The sequence below is a fragment of the Ambystoma mexicanum genome, chromosome 11 (assembly GCF_040938575.1).
Source record: "Ambystoma mexicanum isolate Mex_15411 chromosome 11, UKY_AmexF1_1, whole genome shotgun sequence".
Lineage (NCBI taxonomy): Eukaryota > Metazoa > Chordata > Amphibia > Caudata > Ambystomatidae > Ambystoma > Ambystoma mexicanum.
Genome location: NC_090934.1, coordinates 14352661 through 14367587, shown reverse-complemented (window position 1 = coordinate 14367587; position 14927 = coordinate 14352661). Strand labels below are relative to the sequence as shown.

General features: G+C 47.2%; 1 protein-coding gene across 2 annotated transcripts in view; it reads left to right on the top strand.

Moving 5' to 3' along the window:
• Positions 1 to 14927, top strand: part of LOC138502994 (CYFIP-related Rac1 interactor A-like) — a 668876-nt gene that overhangs the window by 22858 nt on the left and 631091 nt on the right. The gene's annotated exons all lie outside the window — the stretch shown is intronic.

Below are 14927 nucleotides of genomic sequence, written 5' to 3'. Positions count from 1 at the left end.
ACTGCACTTCCCTGAAGCCTGTACCCTTGCAGGGTGGCAGTCTATTGCACTTCCTTGGAATCTGTACCCACCCATGGTGCCAGTCTATAGCACTTCCCCGGAGCAGGTAGCCTTGCAGGGTGGCAGTCTACTGCACTTCCCTGGAAGCTGTAACCTTGCATGGTGCCAGTCTGTAGCACTTCCCTGGAGCCTGTACCCTATCATGGTGCAGTCTACTGCACTTCCCTGGAGCCTGTACCCACCATTGGTGCCAATCTATTGCACTTCCCTGAAGCCTGTACCCTTGCAGGGTGGCAGTCTATTGCACTTCCTTGGAAACTGTACCCGCCCATGGTGCCAGTCTATAGCACTTCCCCGGAGCTGGTACCTTTGCAGGGTGGCAGTCTACTGCACTTCCCTGGAAACTGTAACCTTGTATGGTGCCAGTCTATAGCACTTCCCTGGAGCCTGTACCCTATCAGGGTGCAGTCTACTGCACTTCCCTGGAGCCTGTACCCACCGTTGGTGCCAGTCTACTGCACTTCCCTGAAGCCTGTACCCACCCATGGTGCCAGTCTATAGCACTTTGCCGGAGCCTGTACCCTTGCAGGGTGGCAGTCTACTGCACTTCCCTGGAAACTGTAACCTTGCATGGTGCCTGTCTATAGCACTTCCCTGGATCCTGTACCCTTGCAGGGTGGCAGTCTATTGCACTTCCTTGGAAACTGTACCCACCCATGGTGCCGGTCTACTGCACTTCCCTGAAGCCTGTACCCTTGCAGGGTGGCAGTCTATTGCACTTCCCTGGAAACTGTACCCACCCATGGTGCCAGTCTACTGCACTTCCCTGAAGCCTGTACCCTTGCAGGGTGGCAATCTACTGCACTTCCGTGGAAACTGTACCCACCCATGGTGCCAGTCTATAGTACTTCCCTTGAGCCGGTACCCACCCATGGTGCCAGTCTACTGCACTTCCCTGGAGCCTGTACCCACCCATGGTGCCAGTCTACTGCACTTCCCTGAAGCCTGTACCCACTTATGGTGCTAGTCTATAGCACTTCCCCGGAGCCTGTACCCTTGCAGGGTGGCAGTCTACTGCACTTCCTTGGAAACTGTACCCACCCATGGTGCCAGTCTATAGCACTTCACTGGCGCCTGTACCCACCCAGGGTGCCAGTCTACTGCACTTCGCTGAAGCCTGTACCCACCCATGGTGCCAGTCTATAGCACTTCCCCAGAGCCGGTACCCTTGCAGGCTGGCAGTCTACTGCACTTCCCTGGAGCCTGTACCCACCCATGGTGCCAGTTCATAGCACTTCCCCGGAGCCTGTACCCTTGCAGGGTGGCAGTCTACTGCACTTCACTGGAAAGTGTAACCTTGCATGGTGCCAGTCTATAGCACTTCCCCGGAGCCTGTATCCTTGCAGGGTGGCAGTCTACTGCACTTCCCTGAAACTGTAAGCTTGCACGGTGTCAGTCTACTGCACTTCCCTGAAGCCTGCACCCACCCATGGTGCCAGTCTTCTGCACTTCCCTGGAGCCTGTACCCACCCATTGTGCCTGTCTATAGCACTTCCCGGAGCCGGTACCCTTGCAGGGTGGCAGTCTACTGCACTTCCCTGTAAACTGTAACCTTGCATGGTGCTAGTCTATTGCACTTCTCTGGAGCCTGTACCCTTGCAGGGTGGCAGTCTACTGCACTTCCCCAAAGCCTGTACCCACCCATGGTGGCAGTCTACTACGCTTCCCTGGAGCCTGTACCCACCCATGGTGCCAGTCTACTGCACTTGCCTGAAGCCTGTACCCACCCATGGTGCCAGTCTACAGAACTTCCCTGGAGCCTGTACCCTTGCAGAGTGGTAGTCTATTGCACTTCTTTGGAAACTGTGCCCACCCATGGTGCCAGTCTATAGCACTTCACTGGCGCCTGTAACATCCCCAAATAGCAAGTCAATAGCACTTACCTGGAGCCTGTACCCAACCATGCTGCCAGTCCATAGCACTTCCTTGGAACCTGCACCTGCCGAAGGTGCCAGGCTACAGCACTACTCTGCAGCCTGTACCTGCCCATGGTGCCAGCTTTTAGCACTTCCCTGGAGTGTGTACCCTCACATAGTGCCAGTGTATAGCGCTTCGCTGGAGCCCTTACCATCCCTTTGAATTAGTCAATAGCATCTGTACCTGCCCCTGGTACCAGTCTATAGCACTTCCCTGGAGCCAGTAGCACCCATGGTGCCAATCCATAGCACTTCCTTGGAACTTGTACCCACTCAAGGTGCGAGTCTATAGCACTTCCCTCGAGCCTATACTCTCCCATGCTGCCAGTCTATTGCACTTCACACAGGAGTCAGTTGTGATGAATCCACTTCCGGGCATCAGTGATCCAGGGATGAATAGCGGGTTCTAAACCATCAATCAGCCCCAACCCACTAGCACACCAGAAGGGATCTGAACAGATTGGAAACACAAGCAAATCATAAACCTCCTTGTCCAATTTTGGTAACGTGGGCAGACGGCAGGCTTATCTCTGCAAGGTCGTGGATCTTTGGATTAAGGCCCTATATGAATAACACATCATTATCATTATCGTTGGTTAGTTGCAACACAGCGAAAATACAACTATTACCCAATGATAAAAGGGACTGTGCAGTCAACATTGTATACACATTTCTCCTTATTATCACAACAGGCAGTTCTAGCACACTACAAAATACAACCCACCCTTTAAAGGAATGCACAGGACAGACAGTTTCAAGGAAGGAAAAGGGATGCACTCTGGATACTGATAGGAGGGTAGTCAGTGAAGTAATTAATCTCAATAGTTCAAGGATACTTGGTTTCAGCACAAAGGGAGCACTGGGTCGTAAAATGTCACCAGGGACCTTGGAGACGGACCAGGGGGACAGAACCACAATGTTCCTTGTGCTTGTTGGTGTTCTTTGTACTCGACAGGATCGAGTCAGTTTCAAGGCGCTTTGCAGTTTCTGCGACAGAGTTCAAGTTGGGAGACAGCTGCGGGTATCAGGCGGCAGGCAGTTAAGCAAGCGAGCGAGGCTGGCCAGACGGGTTGCAGGTTGGCCTACACTGTGGCTCGGGTCAGGAATCCTCTCAGTGTGGGTTGGCTTTACTGAAGCACTGGATGAGGTGTCTGGCACGGCTTTAGCGAGTGCGGCATAACAACAGACGTTGGTGCAGAAGGTTACAGCTCGAAAAGCTCGACTGACTGGAAAATGTCCTTTAAGGTGAACATTGGTAGATGCTCTTCGATGCACTCCTCCTAGCTTCTTCACTGGGCTCGTGATGTCCTTTAGGTTGGACTGCCCAAAGCTGAGGAAAGTATTGCGGCAGCTGCCTTGTCCTTGGTTTGGTTCAGAGACTCTATGGCACTTCCCACCTAGGAAGCTTGCTGCAGAGCCTAGCAGGCACGCTGTGTGCTAGCTGGGTACCGGTTCTGGAGCTGCTGGAGGGTCCTCTGGATTCAGTATCTCACTGTGTTCCCTGGGAGATGTTTAGGGGAGGGATCTTGCTTCCCTCTTTGGAAATCCTAGACTTCCTTCACTGGTGAAAGATATAAGGCAGACTGTTCCTTCAACCAGGGTTTCAATGCTGAGTTCTTCTTGTTACTCCTGGCAAAGTCTTCAGATGATCTTCCCAAAACAGGGGCTTAGCCCTCTTTTAAAGCCAAATGGACCACAGGGATTGGTGCAGGCTAAGCCTACCTTAATGAACCAATCTGGGGTCCCCACCAACAATCTCCGGTATGCGTGAGGTCAGAACCAGAGTGCTTTGAAACAGAAAAGGTAAAGGGGTGAAAACATGTAAGACTAAGTCCCACCCATCTTTCTGTCTGTTGTGGATCAAAGGGTCCCCTCTAGTTAATGGAGCTCTCTGTGGTTGCTGATTAAAGTGGCAGGTCTCCCCTGAAGCTGTGGAAAGACTAGACTTTCTGGGTCCGGAAAACCACAAACTCATAGCTTCTGAATGGGGCCCCACTGCAGGGATGACTACTGTAAACAGCTGTACCAGATATGACATTTCACTGCCAATCAATACTGAGGGCGGGAGCTGGCTTCAGGTTGACACAGTGCATATGAAAGGTTTTGGGGGATTCCTGTCTCCTTTGTTAGCCTCTGCAGCCAGGCACCATGTGGGCCAGTATTCAAATTGCCATCAGCTACAGGGCTCAACTATAGGACAGGGCATATCCATGGAGCCTTTGTTAGTTAATTTGGCTGGCCATGGGAGGGAGAAGGTTTGGCCCGCCCCCTTCTTGAGATGCATCGTGTACTCCATCTATCAGATCCCAATTAAATATAACAGGGGGGACTGCACGTGCAGGCTGTGTCCACCCAGAGTATACAGGTCTATGCATATGTTGTGCGGTGAGCATAGGGAAATGTGCACTGATTAGCCCCACACATTCTCTGGAGGTTTGTCTATCATCATTCAATTTAACATTTTGAAAAAGCCCACAGCCACCATGCAGATGATCTATTTCCTCACATGCCCCCCCAGCCTCAACATGTGAACCACCACCCAACTGGGCTGGTTCGACATCAAGGTGAAAGTACCGGCTGATGCCATCTGCTTTCCATGCTGGGTGCCTGGCTCTGCTGGATGTCCATATCTAATCCCTGTAGGGATTTGGCCCAGTGCAAAAGCTTAGGGTTCTCTCCTTGCATGGCCATTAACCATCAAAGAAGCCGGTGGTCTGTTTGGATAGTAAAGTGGTACCCAAAAATGTAGGGTATCAGCTTCTTTACTGCCCACGCGACCGCATAATCCTCTTTTTCAATGATGGCCCAGTTCCTTTCCCTTTTTGTCAACCGCCTGCTAATGTAGGCGACCGCTTGCTCTACCCCTTGAGAGTTCAGCTGAGCTAACACCGCTCCATTCCCCATACCACAGGCGTCTGTCTGGATAATGAACTCCTCACTATAGTCTGGCACTTTCAGAACTGGGGCCCAGCACAATCGTTCCTTTGAATACAGAAAGGAGGTTTGACAAGCGGGGGTCCTCGTTACATTCTTTGGCATCTTTATTGGCGTTACGTCATTCAGGGGTCTGGCAACGGTCCCATACCCCTTGAAAAATGACCAGTAGTATACCCAGTGTATCTTTGCAGCATGAGGTTTTTTAAACCTCCACCCGACCAGGTGGCCCAGGTAAGTCACTGTGCCCTGCGCTATTTGGCACTTCGTGGCCATCTGCAGCGCCTGAAGCACTTGTTTCAGGTGGGATAAGTGATCCTCCCAGGTGCGGCTGAACCTGCAATGTCATCTAAATAGGTGAACCTGAGGTTTTCCAGACCAGAAAAAACCTGGTTAACTATCCGCTGAATAGTGGCAGGGGCATTCTTCAATCTGAAGGGCATCACAATGAACTGATAATGTCCTTCCGAGGTTGAGAACGCTGACCTCTCTCTCGCTCCATCTGTCAAGCAGACCTGCCAATACCCCGCTGTGAGTTCAAGCTTACTCTTGTACTTGACCTTGTACTTGACAGCGCTGAGCTTGTCAATGAGCTCATCTGCCCGAAGAATGGGGTGAGAATCTGTGCTCATGACAGAATTGAGCCCCCTGTAGTCCCCACAAAGCAAACTTCAGTCTTCCCACCACTGGTCATTTTAGAAACCAGTAACACTGGGCTAGTCCAGGGGCTGTGGGATGGCTCTATTACTCCTAGGGACAGCATCTTGGAAACTTTCTCCTTGATGGTGCTCCTGAACTTATCAGACATCCTGTGAATCCTACTGTTCTCCAGCTTAATGTCTCCAGTGTCCACATCATGGGTGCACCAATCTGCACGACCTGGAGTCACTGAAAAACAGACTGGCAAAAAGTCCCCATAAATAGCGACACTCTGTCAGTTGCTGTTCTGACAGGTCCATTGCAAGGCTGACACCTTCAACTGACCCATCTGTGGCTTCAGTGTGAAGGATGTCTGGTAGGGGACCAGTCTCCTCCTCAGTCTCTGGTCAGTCACTAATGCCATGACCAAGCCATGCCGGATATAATGGGGTTTTAGTCGGTTGACGTGAAAGACCCTGCACATCTGTTTAGGTCCTTTCACATCAATGACATAATTCAGCTCACCGACTTTTTCCACCACACAGTAAGGCCCAGTCCACTTGACCTGAAGGGCACTGGGTTTGACAGGCTCCATAATCCACAACTACTGGCCTTGAGAATAGACTGTCACTGTGGCCTTCTGAACGTTACATGCAATAGTATTTTTATCTTCAGGTGACTAAGCTGTGCGGCAAGGCTCCTACTAGATCCAACCGTCTGCCACCAATGTGACAAATCCACTTCTGGGACACCAGTGGTTCAGGGATGAATATCGGTTTCTAAACCATCAATCAGCCCCACACCTCTAGTACACCAGAAGGGATCCGAACAGATTGGAAACACAAGTGTATTATAAGACCTCCTTGTCCAATTTTGGTAAAGTGGATGGAACGGCAGGCTTAACTCTGAAAGGTCGTGGATCGTTGGTTAGTTGCAACACATCAAAAATACAGTTATTACCCAATGATAAAAGGGACTGTCCAGTCAAGGTTGTATAAAAATATCTACTTCATTATTATCACAACAGACAGTTCTAGAACACTACCAAATAAAACACATCCTGTAAAGGAATGCAGAAGTCAGACAGTGTCACAAAGGAAAGGGGATGCACTCTGGATACTGACAGGGTGGTCAGTATAGTAAATAATCACAACAATTCAAGGATACTTGGTTTCAGCACAAAAGGAGCAATGTGTCATAAAATGTCAGTAGGGACCTTCAGGGGGACAGAAACACAATGGACCTTGTGCTTGTAGGTGTTCCTGGTGCTCGACAGGGTCGAGTCAATTTCAGAGTTCAAGTGGGCAGACATCCGCTGGTATTAGGTGGCAACCATTTTGGCAAGCAAAGATGGACAGGCGGCTGCAGGTTGTCCTACACTATGGATCTGGGTCAGGAATCGTTGTCTTAGTGCTGAACGGCGGTTCTGAAGCACTGGTCGAGGATTCTCAGATGGCTTTAGCAACTGCAGCATAACAACAGTCAGCGGTTCAGTCGGTTGCAGCTCAAGGGGCTTGACTGACTTGAAAATTCCGTTTAAGCCGGATGCCGCTAGATGCTTGTCGATGCACTTCTCCTAGCATCTTCAATGGGCGTGTGTTGTCCTTTAAGGTGGACGTTGGTAGATGCTTGTTGATGCACTTCTCCTAGCATCTTCAATGGGCGTGTGTTGTCCTTTAAGGCGGACGTTGGTCAGTGCTCGTCGATGCACTCCTCCTAACTTCTTCACTGGGCTTGTGTCAGCCTTTAAGGCTGACGGCCAAAAGCTGAGGAAAGTGGTGCAGACAGCTGCCTTGTCCATGGTTTGATTCAGAGACTCTCTGGCTCTTCCCATCTAGGAAGCTTGCTGCAGAGCCTAGCAGGGCACGCTGTGTGCTCGCTGGGTGCCGGTTCTGGAGCTGCTGGAGCGTCCTCTGGATTCAGTATCTCCCTCTGTTCCCTGGGAGATGTTTAGGGGAGGGATCGTCCTACCCCATTGTATGTCCTGGCCTTCATTCACTGGCGGAAGCTGTAAAACACACTGTACCTTCAGCCAGAGTCCAATGAGTTCTTCTTGTTACGCCTTGCACAGTCTTCATATGATCTGCCAAAAGAGGGGCTTGGCCCTCTTTTAAAGCCAAATTGAGCACATGGATTTCTGTAGACTAAGCCCACCTTAATGAACCAATCCTGGTTCCCCACCAACAATCCCCACCAACAATCTCCTGTATGCGTAAGGTCATAACCAGAGTGCTTTGCACCATAACATTTAAAGGGGTGAAAACATGTAATGCTAAGTTCCACCCATTTTCCTGTCTGTTGTGGTTCAAAAGGTCCCCCTGGTTTATGGAGCTCTCTGTAGTTCCTGATTAAAGCGGCAGATCTCCCATGAAGCTCCGGTGAGACCAGATTTTCTGGCTCCGGCAACCCACATGCTCGTACTTTCTGAATGTGGTCCCCCTGCAAGCATGACTACTGTGAACATGCAATTGTAGACATGACATTTCACTGTCAATTGATACTGAGGGTAGAAGCTGAATTCAAGTTGACACAGTGAATATGAAAGGTTGTTGGGTGTTCCTGTCTCCTTGGTTAGCCTCTGCGCGTGATGTGGGCCTGTTCAAATTACTCTGTAATTGGTATGCAAATTGCTGCCACCGGCTACAGGGCTCAACAAAAGAACAGGGCAGGTCCATGGAGCCTATGTCAGTAATTAGCCTGTCCATGGCAGGGGGAAGACTTGGGCCTCCCCCTTCTGGTGATGCAACATGTACCCACCCTGTTATAGCCCAACTAAATGTGACAGGGGGGACTGCGTCTTTAGGCGTTGTCCACCCAGAGTACACAAGTCTATGCGTATGACGTGCAGCGAGCATAGGAAAATGTAGGCAGATTAGCTCCACACATTTTCCAGAGGTTGATCTACCATAATTCAATTTCATTTAAAATTTTAAAAAAGCCCAGGCGAGCGCACACCCACCGTGCGGATGATTGAATTGCTCACACCAGTAGCTCCCCCATGGTGTTAATCTATAGCACATCCCTGTGTCCACCCCTAGTGCCAATCGATAGCACTTCGCTGGAGCCTTATCATCCCCTAGAACCTGTCAATAGCACTTACCTGGAGCATGTACCCACCTCTGGTAGCAGTCTATAGCAAAACCCTGGAGCCAGTAGCACCCATGGTGCCAGTACATAGCACTTCCTTGGAACCTGTACTGGCTCAAGTTGCCATTCTATAGGTCTTCCGTGCAGCCTGCATCATCCCTTAGAGCCAGAAAATAGCCCTTCCCTGGAACCTGTACCCGCCCAAAATGCCAGTCTGTTGCATTTCCCCAGAGCATATACTCGCCCATGCTGCACTTCCCTGCAGCCTGCACCATACCATAATGCCAGCCTATAGAACTTCCCTCGAGCCGGTACCTGCCCATGGTGTCCGTTTATAGCACTTCCCTGGAGTATGTACCCTCAGATGGTGCCAGTTTGTGCACTTTCCTGGAGCCTGTACCCACTTGTGGTGCCAGTCCATACCACCTTCCTGGAGCCTGTACCCTCCCCTTGTACCGGTCCATAGCAATTCCCTGGAGCCTGCTTCTGGTGGTATCTTATTGATGTGGAGGGGGGTGACTGGAAAGGTTGTTTGGCACTGGCCAAACCCTTTTCATTTGGATGGGCTGGGGTTAGCGTATTGATGTGGATGGGTTGATAATTGTATCAGTTTCATGTGGATAGGTTGTTGATATGATATGACATTTATAATGCGCCTATATACAAGTGTTTCAAGGCGTGACGAGGCAAGGGAGGGGGGACAGAGGGAGGACAGAGAAAACGATCCTACTAGGCCAGGTGACATTGAGATTGCGTGAGTGCAGGGGAGGCAGGAGGGGAAAGGTGCAGTGGAAGGGGAGGAAGGGCAAGTGGAGGACACATGATCAAAAACAAGTAGTGCAGCCAGCAGGATGCATGCAAGGGTTAAGTACAGACAACAACTGTCTGATAAGTGCAGGTAAATGGACTATTGGGTTGCAGATACAGACCCAAGTGGAAGGGTTGCCAGGAGTGCAACTGGACGGGCAGGGAAGTTCAGAGGGTAGCCAGGTGACTAGAGCAGTATCAGACAGAAGATCAGCAGGGGAGAGGAAGAGAGAAGGCAGAAGCAAAGAGGAAAGTCTTGAGCTGCTTCTGGAACTAGAGATGGTTCTGCTCAAGTTTCAGAGAGGCAGAGAGGCTGTTCCAGAGGGAGGCACCAGCTGAGGAAAGAGATCTGCCCCAACTCGTTGCTTGGAGAAACGCCTGACCCTTAAGGAGTTGGAGGTGGAGGAGCGAAGAGCTCGAGTAGGAAGATATTTCCGAAGAGAGAGTTGGAGGTATTGCGGTCCCAGGCCCCAGAAGGACTTGTGGACAATGCAAAGGGTCTTGAACTTGATCCTTGCAGCCACTGGGAGCCAGTGCAGAGATTTCAGGGCTGGAGAGATACGATCCATGGGCTTGAGGCCAAGGACAAGTCTCACAGGAAGAGGGCCAAGAGAGGCCGGCCAGAGAGTGACAGGAAAGGAGGGAGCAGGTGTTCCAATGAGGCATTCTCTGTGATTCCCCCTATTGCACTCATTATAGGTCTCCCTTTGGGTAAACTCTCAAATTGCTTGTAAACCTTGGGCAATAAATATATGGTCGGTAGGAGTGAGTTCATCATTTTTGATCAAACGTTGACAGGTCATTTTACAAATGTTTCTCCATGCACACATATAACACATTTGTAATCTAAAAGCACCTCTAGGAGATTTATAATTACTGGAGCAAATAGAAGAATGTGTCGAGGTCCCTGGTAAAGTGAATTAAATCCTCCAAATGCACTGTGTCCTGAAATCCTACAGTACAAGCTAAAGATACCAAATACTGAATACCTTATCATTTGGACACTGTACCTTAACCACTCCAGTGTGCAAAATACACAAAAAAGACACATTAGAAAATATTGCACTATTAAAGACATTGACAGTGTTCATTTGAAAATACAGGTTGTCGTTGAAGATATTCATTCAATAAAGTGGGGTTGTTGTTGGCAATATTGACTAGATAAGGAAAAGCTGTTGACAATATTCACTTGATAAGGCAGGGTTGTTGTTTTCGGTATTCACTAGATAAGGCGGGTTGTTGTTGATGATGGCATTCACTAGATAAGGCGGGTTGTTGATGGTATTCACTAGATAAGGCGGGTTGTTGTTGATGATGGTATTCACTAGATAAGGCGGGTTGTTGTTGATGATGATATTCACTTGATAAGGCAGGTTGTTGTTGGTGGTATTCACTTGATAAGGGGGTTGTTGTTTGCAGTATTCACTAGATAAGGCGGGTTGTTGTTGATGATGGTATTCACTAGATAAGGCAGGTTGTTGTTGACGATGGTATTCACTAGATAAGGTGGGTTGTTGTGATGATGGTATTCACTAGATAAGGCAGGTTGTTGTTGGTGGTATTCACTTGATAAGGGGGTTGTTGTTTACGGTATTCACTAGATAAAACGGGTTGTTGATGATGGCATTCACTAGATAAGGCAGGTTGTTGTTGTTGGTGGTATTCACTTGATAAGGGGGTTGTTGTTTTCGGTATTCACTAGATAAGATGGGTTGTTGTTGATGATGGTATTCACTAGATAAGGTGGGCTGTTGTTGATGATGGTATTCACTGGATAAGGCGGGTTATTGTTGATATAGGTATTCACTAGATAAGGCGGGTTGTTGTTGATGATATTCACTAGATAAGGCAGGTTGTTGTTGGTGGTATTCACTTGATAAGGGGGTTGCTGTTTGCAGTATTCACTAGATAAGGCGGGTTGTTGTTGATGATGGTATTCACTAGATAAGGCGGGTTGTTGTTGATGATAGTATTCACTAGGTAAGGTGGGTTGTTGTTGTTTTCGGTATTCACTAGATAAGACGGGTTGTTGTTGATGATGGTATTTACTAGATAAGGCGGCTTGTTGTTGATGATGGTATTCATTAGATAAGGCAGGTTGTTGTTGTTGGTGGTATTCACTTGATAAGGGGGTTGTTGTTTTCGGTATTCACTAGATAAGGCGGGTTGTTGTTGATGATGGTATTCACTAGATAAGGTGGGTTGTTGTTGATGATGGTATTCACTGGATAAGGCGGTGTTATTGTTGATATAGGTATTCACTAGATAAGGCAGGTTGTTGTTGGTGGTGGTATTCACTTGATAAGGGAGTTGTTGTTTACGGTATTCACTAGATATGGCGGGTTGTTGTTGATGATGGAATTCACTAGATAAGGCAGGTTGTTATTGATGATGATATTCACTAAATAAGATAGGTTGTTTGTGGTGGTATTCACATGATAAGGGGGTTGTGGTTTCGGTATTCACTAGATAAGGCGGGTTGTTGTTGATGATGGTATTCACTAGATAAGGCAGGTTGTTGTTGTTGGTGGTATTCACTTGATAAGGGAGTTGTTGTTTTCGGTATTCACTAGATATGGCGGGTTGTTGTTGATGATGGTATTCACTAGATAAGGCGGGTTGTTATTGATGATGATATTCACTAGATAAGGCAGGTTGTTGTTGGTGGTATTGACATGATAAGGGGGTTGTTGTTTTCGGTATTCACTAGATAAGGCGGGTTGTTGTTCATGATGGTATTCACTAGATAAGGCGGGTTGTTGTTGATGATGGTATTCACTAGATAAGGCGGGTTGTTGTTGATGATGGTATTCATTAGATAAGGCCGGTTGTTGTTGATGATGGTATTCACTCATTAAGGGAGGTTGTTGTTGTTGATGTTAATCGCATGATAAGAGGTTGTTGTTTTCAGTATTCACTAGATATGGTGGATTGTTGTTGATGATGGTATTCACTAGATAAGGCGGGTTGTTATTGATGATGATATTCACTCGATAAGGCAGGTTGTTGTTGGTGGTATTCACATGATAAGGGGGTTGTTATTTTCGGTATTCAGTAGATAAGGCGGGTTGTTGGTGATGATGGTATTCACTAGATAAGGCAGGTTGTTGTTTTTGGTATTCACTAGATAAGGCGGGTTGTTGTTGATGATGGTATTCACTTGATAAGGAGGGTTGTTGTTGATGATGGTATTCACTGGATAAGGCGGGATGTTTTTGATGATGGTATTCACTAGATAAATCGGGTTTTTGTTGGTGGTATTCACTTGATAAGGGGGTTGTTGTTTTCGGTATTCACTAGATAAGGCGGGTTGTTGTTGATGATGGTATTCACTAGATAAGGCAGGTTGTTGTTGGTGGTGGAATTCACTAGATAAGGCGGGTTGTTGTTGATGATGGTATTCACTAGATAAGGTGGGTTGTTGTTCATGATGGTGTTCACTAAATAAGGAGGGTTGTTGATGGTGATGGTATTCACTAGATAAAGCAGGTTGTTGTTGGTGGTATTCACTTGATAAGGGAGTTGTTGTTTTTGATATTCACTAGATAAGGCGGGTTGTTGGTGATGATGGTATTCACTAGATAAGGCGGGTTGTTGTTGATGATTGTATTCACTCGATAAGGGAGGTTGTTGTTGTTGATGGTATTCACTTGATAAGGGGGTTTTTGGTGTTGATGGTATTCACTAGATAAGGCGGATTGTTGTTGATGGTGGTATTCACTAGATAAGGCGGGTTGTTGTTGATGATGGTATTCACTAGATAAGGCAGGTTGTTGTTGGTGGTATTCACTTGATAAGGGGGTTGCTGTTTGCAGTATTCACTAGATAAGGCGGGTTGTTGTTGATGATGGTATTCACTAGATAAGGCGGGTTGTTGTTGATGATAGTATTCACTAGGTAAGGTGGGTTGTTGTTGTTTTCGGTATTCACTAGATAAGACGGGTTGTTGTTGATGATGGTATTTACTAGATAAGGCGGCTTGTTGTTGATGATGGTATTCATTAGATAAGGCAGGTTGTTGTTGTTGGTGGTATTCACTTGATAAGGGGGTTGTTGTTTTCGGTATTCACTAGATAAGGCGGGTTGTTGTTGATGATGGTATTCACTAGATAAGGTGGGTTGTTGATGATGGTATTCACTGGATAAGGCAGTGTTATTGTTGATATAGGTATTCACTAGATAAGGCATGTTGTTGTTGGTGGTGGTATTCACTTGATAAGGGAGTTGTTGTTTACGGTATTCACTAGATATGGCGGGTTGTTGTTGATGATGGAATTCACTAGATAAGGCAGGTTGTTATTGATGATGATATTCACTAAATAAGATAGGTTGTTTGTGGTGGTATTCACATGATAAGGGGGTTGTGGTTTCGGTATTCACTAGATAAGGCGGGTTGTTGTTGATGATGGTATTCACTAGATAAGGCAGGTTGTTGTTGTTGGTGGTATTCACTTGATAAGGGAGTTGTTGTTTTCGGTATTCACTAGATATGGCGGGTTGTTGTTGATGATGGTATTCACTAGATAAGGCGGGTTGTTATTGATGATGATATTCACTAGATAAGGCAGGTTGTTGTTGGTGGTATTGACATGATAAGGGGGTTGTTGTTTTCGGTATTCACTAGATAAGGCGGGTTGTTGTTCATGATGGTATTCACTAGATAAGGCGGGTTGTTGTTGATGATGGTATTCACTAGATAAGGCGGGTTGTTGTTGATGATGGTATTCATTAGATAAGGCCGGTTGTTGTTGATGATGGTATTCACTCATTAAGGGAGGTTGTTGTTGTTGATGTTAATCGCATGATAAGGGGGTTGTTGTTTTCGGTATTCACTAGATATGGTGGATTGTTGTTGATGATGGTATTCACTAGATAAGGCGGGTTGTTATTGATGATGATATTCACTCGATAAGGCAGGTTGTTGTTGGTGGTATTCACATGATAAGGGGGTTGTTATTTTCGGTATTCAGTAGATAAGGCGGGTTGTTGGTGATGATGGTATTCACTAGATAAGGCAGGTTGTTGTTTTTGGTATTCACTAGATAAGGCGGGTTGTTGTTGATGATGGTATTCACTTGATAAGGAGGGTTGTTGTTGATGATGGTATTCACTGGATAAGGCGGGATGTTTTTGATGATGGTATTCACTAGATAAATCGGGTTGTTGTTGGTGGTATTCACTTGATAAGGGGGTTGTTGTTTTCGGTATTCACTAGATAAGGCGGGTTGTTGTTGATGATGGTATTCACTTGATAAGGAGGGTTGTTGTTGATGATGGTATTCACTGGATAAGGCGGGATGTTTTTGATGATGGTATTCACTAGATAAATCGGGTTGTTGTTGGTGGTATTCACTTGATAAGGGGGTTGTTGTTTTCGGTATTCACTAGATAAGGCGGGTTGTTGTTAATGATGGTGTTCACTAGATAAGGAGGGTTGTTGATGATGATGGTATTCACTAAATAAAGCAGGTTGTTGTTGGTGGT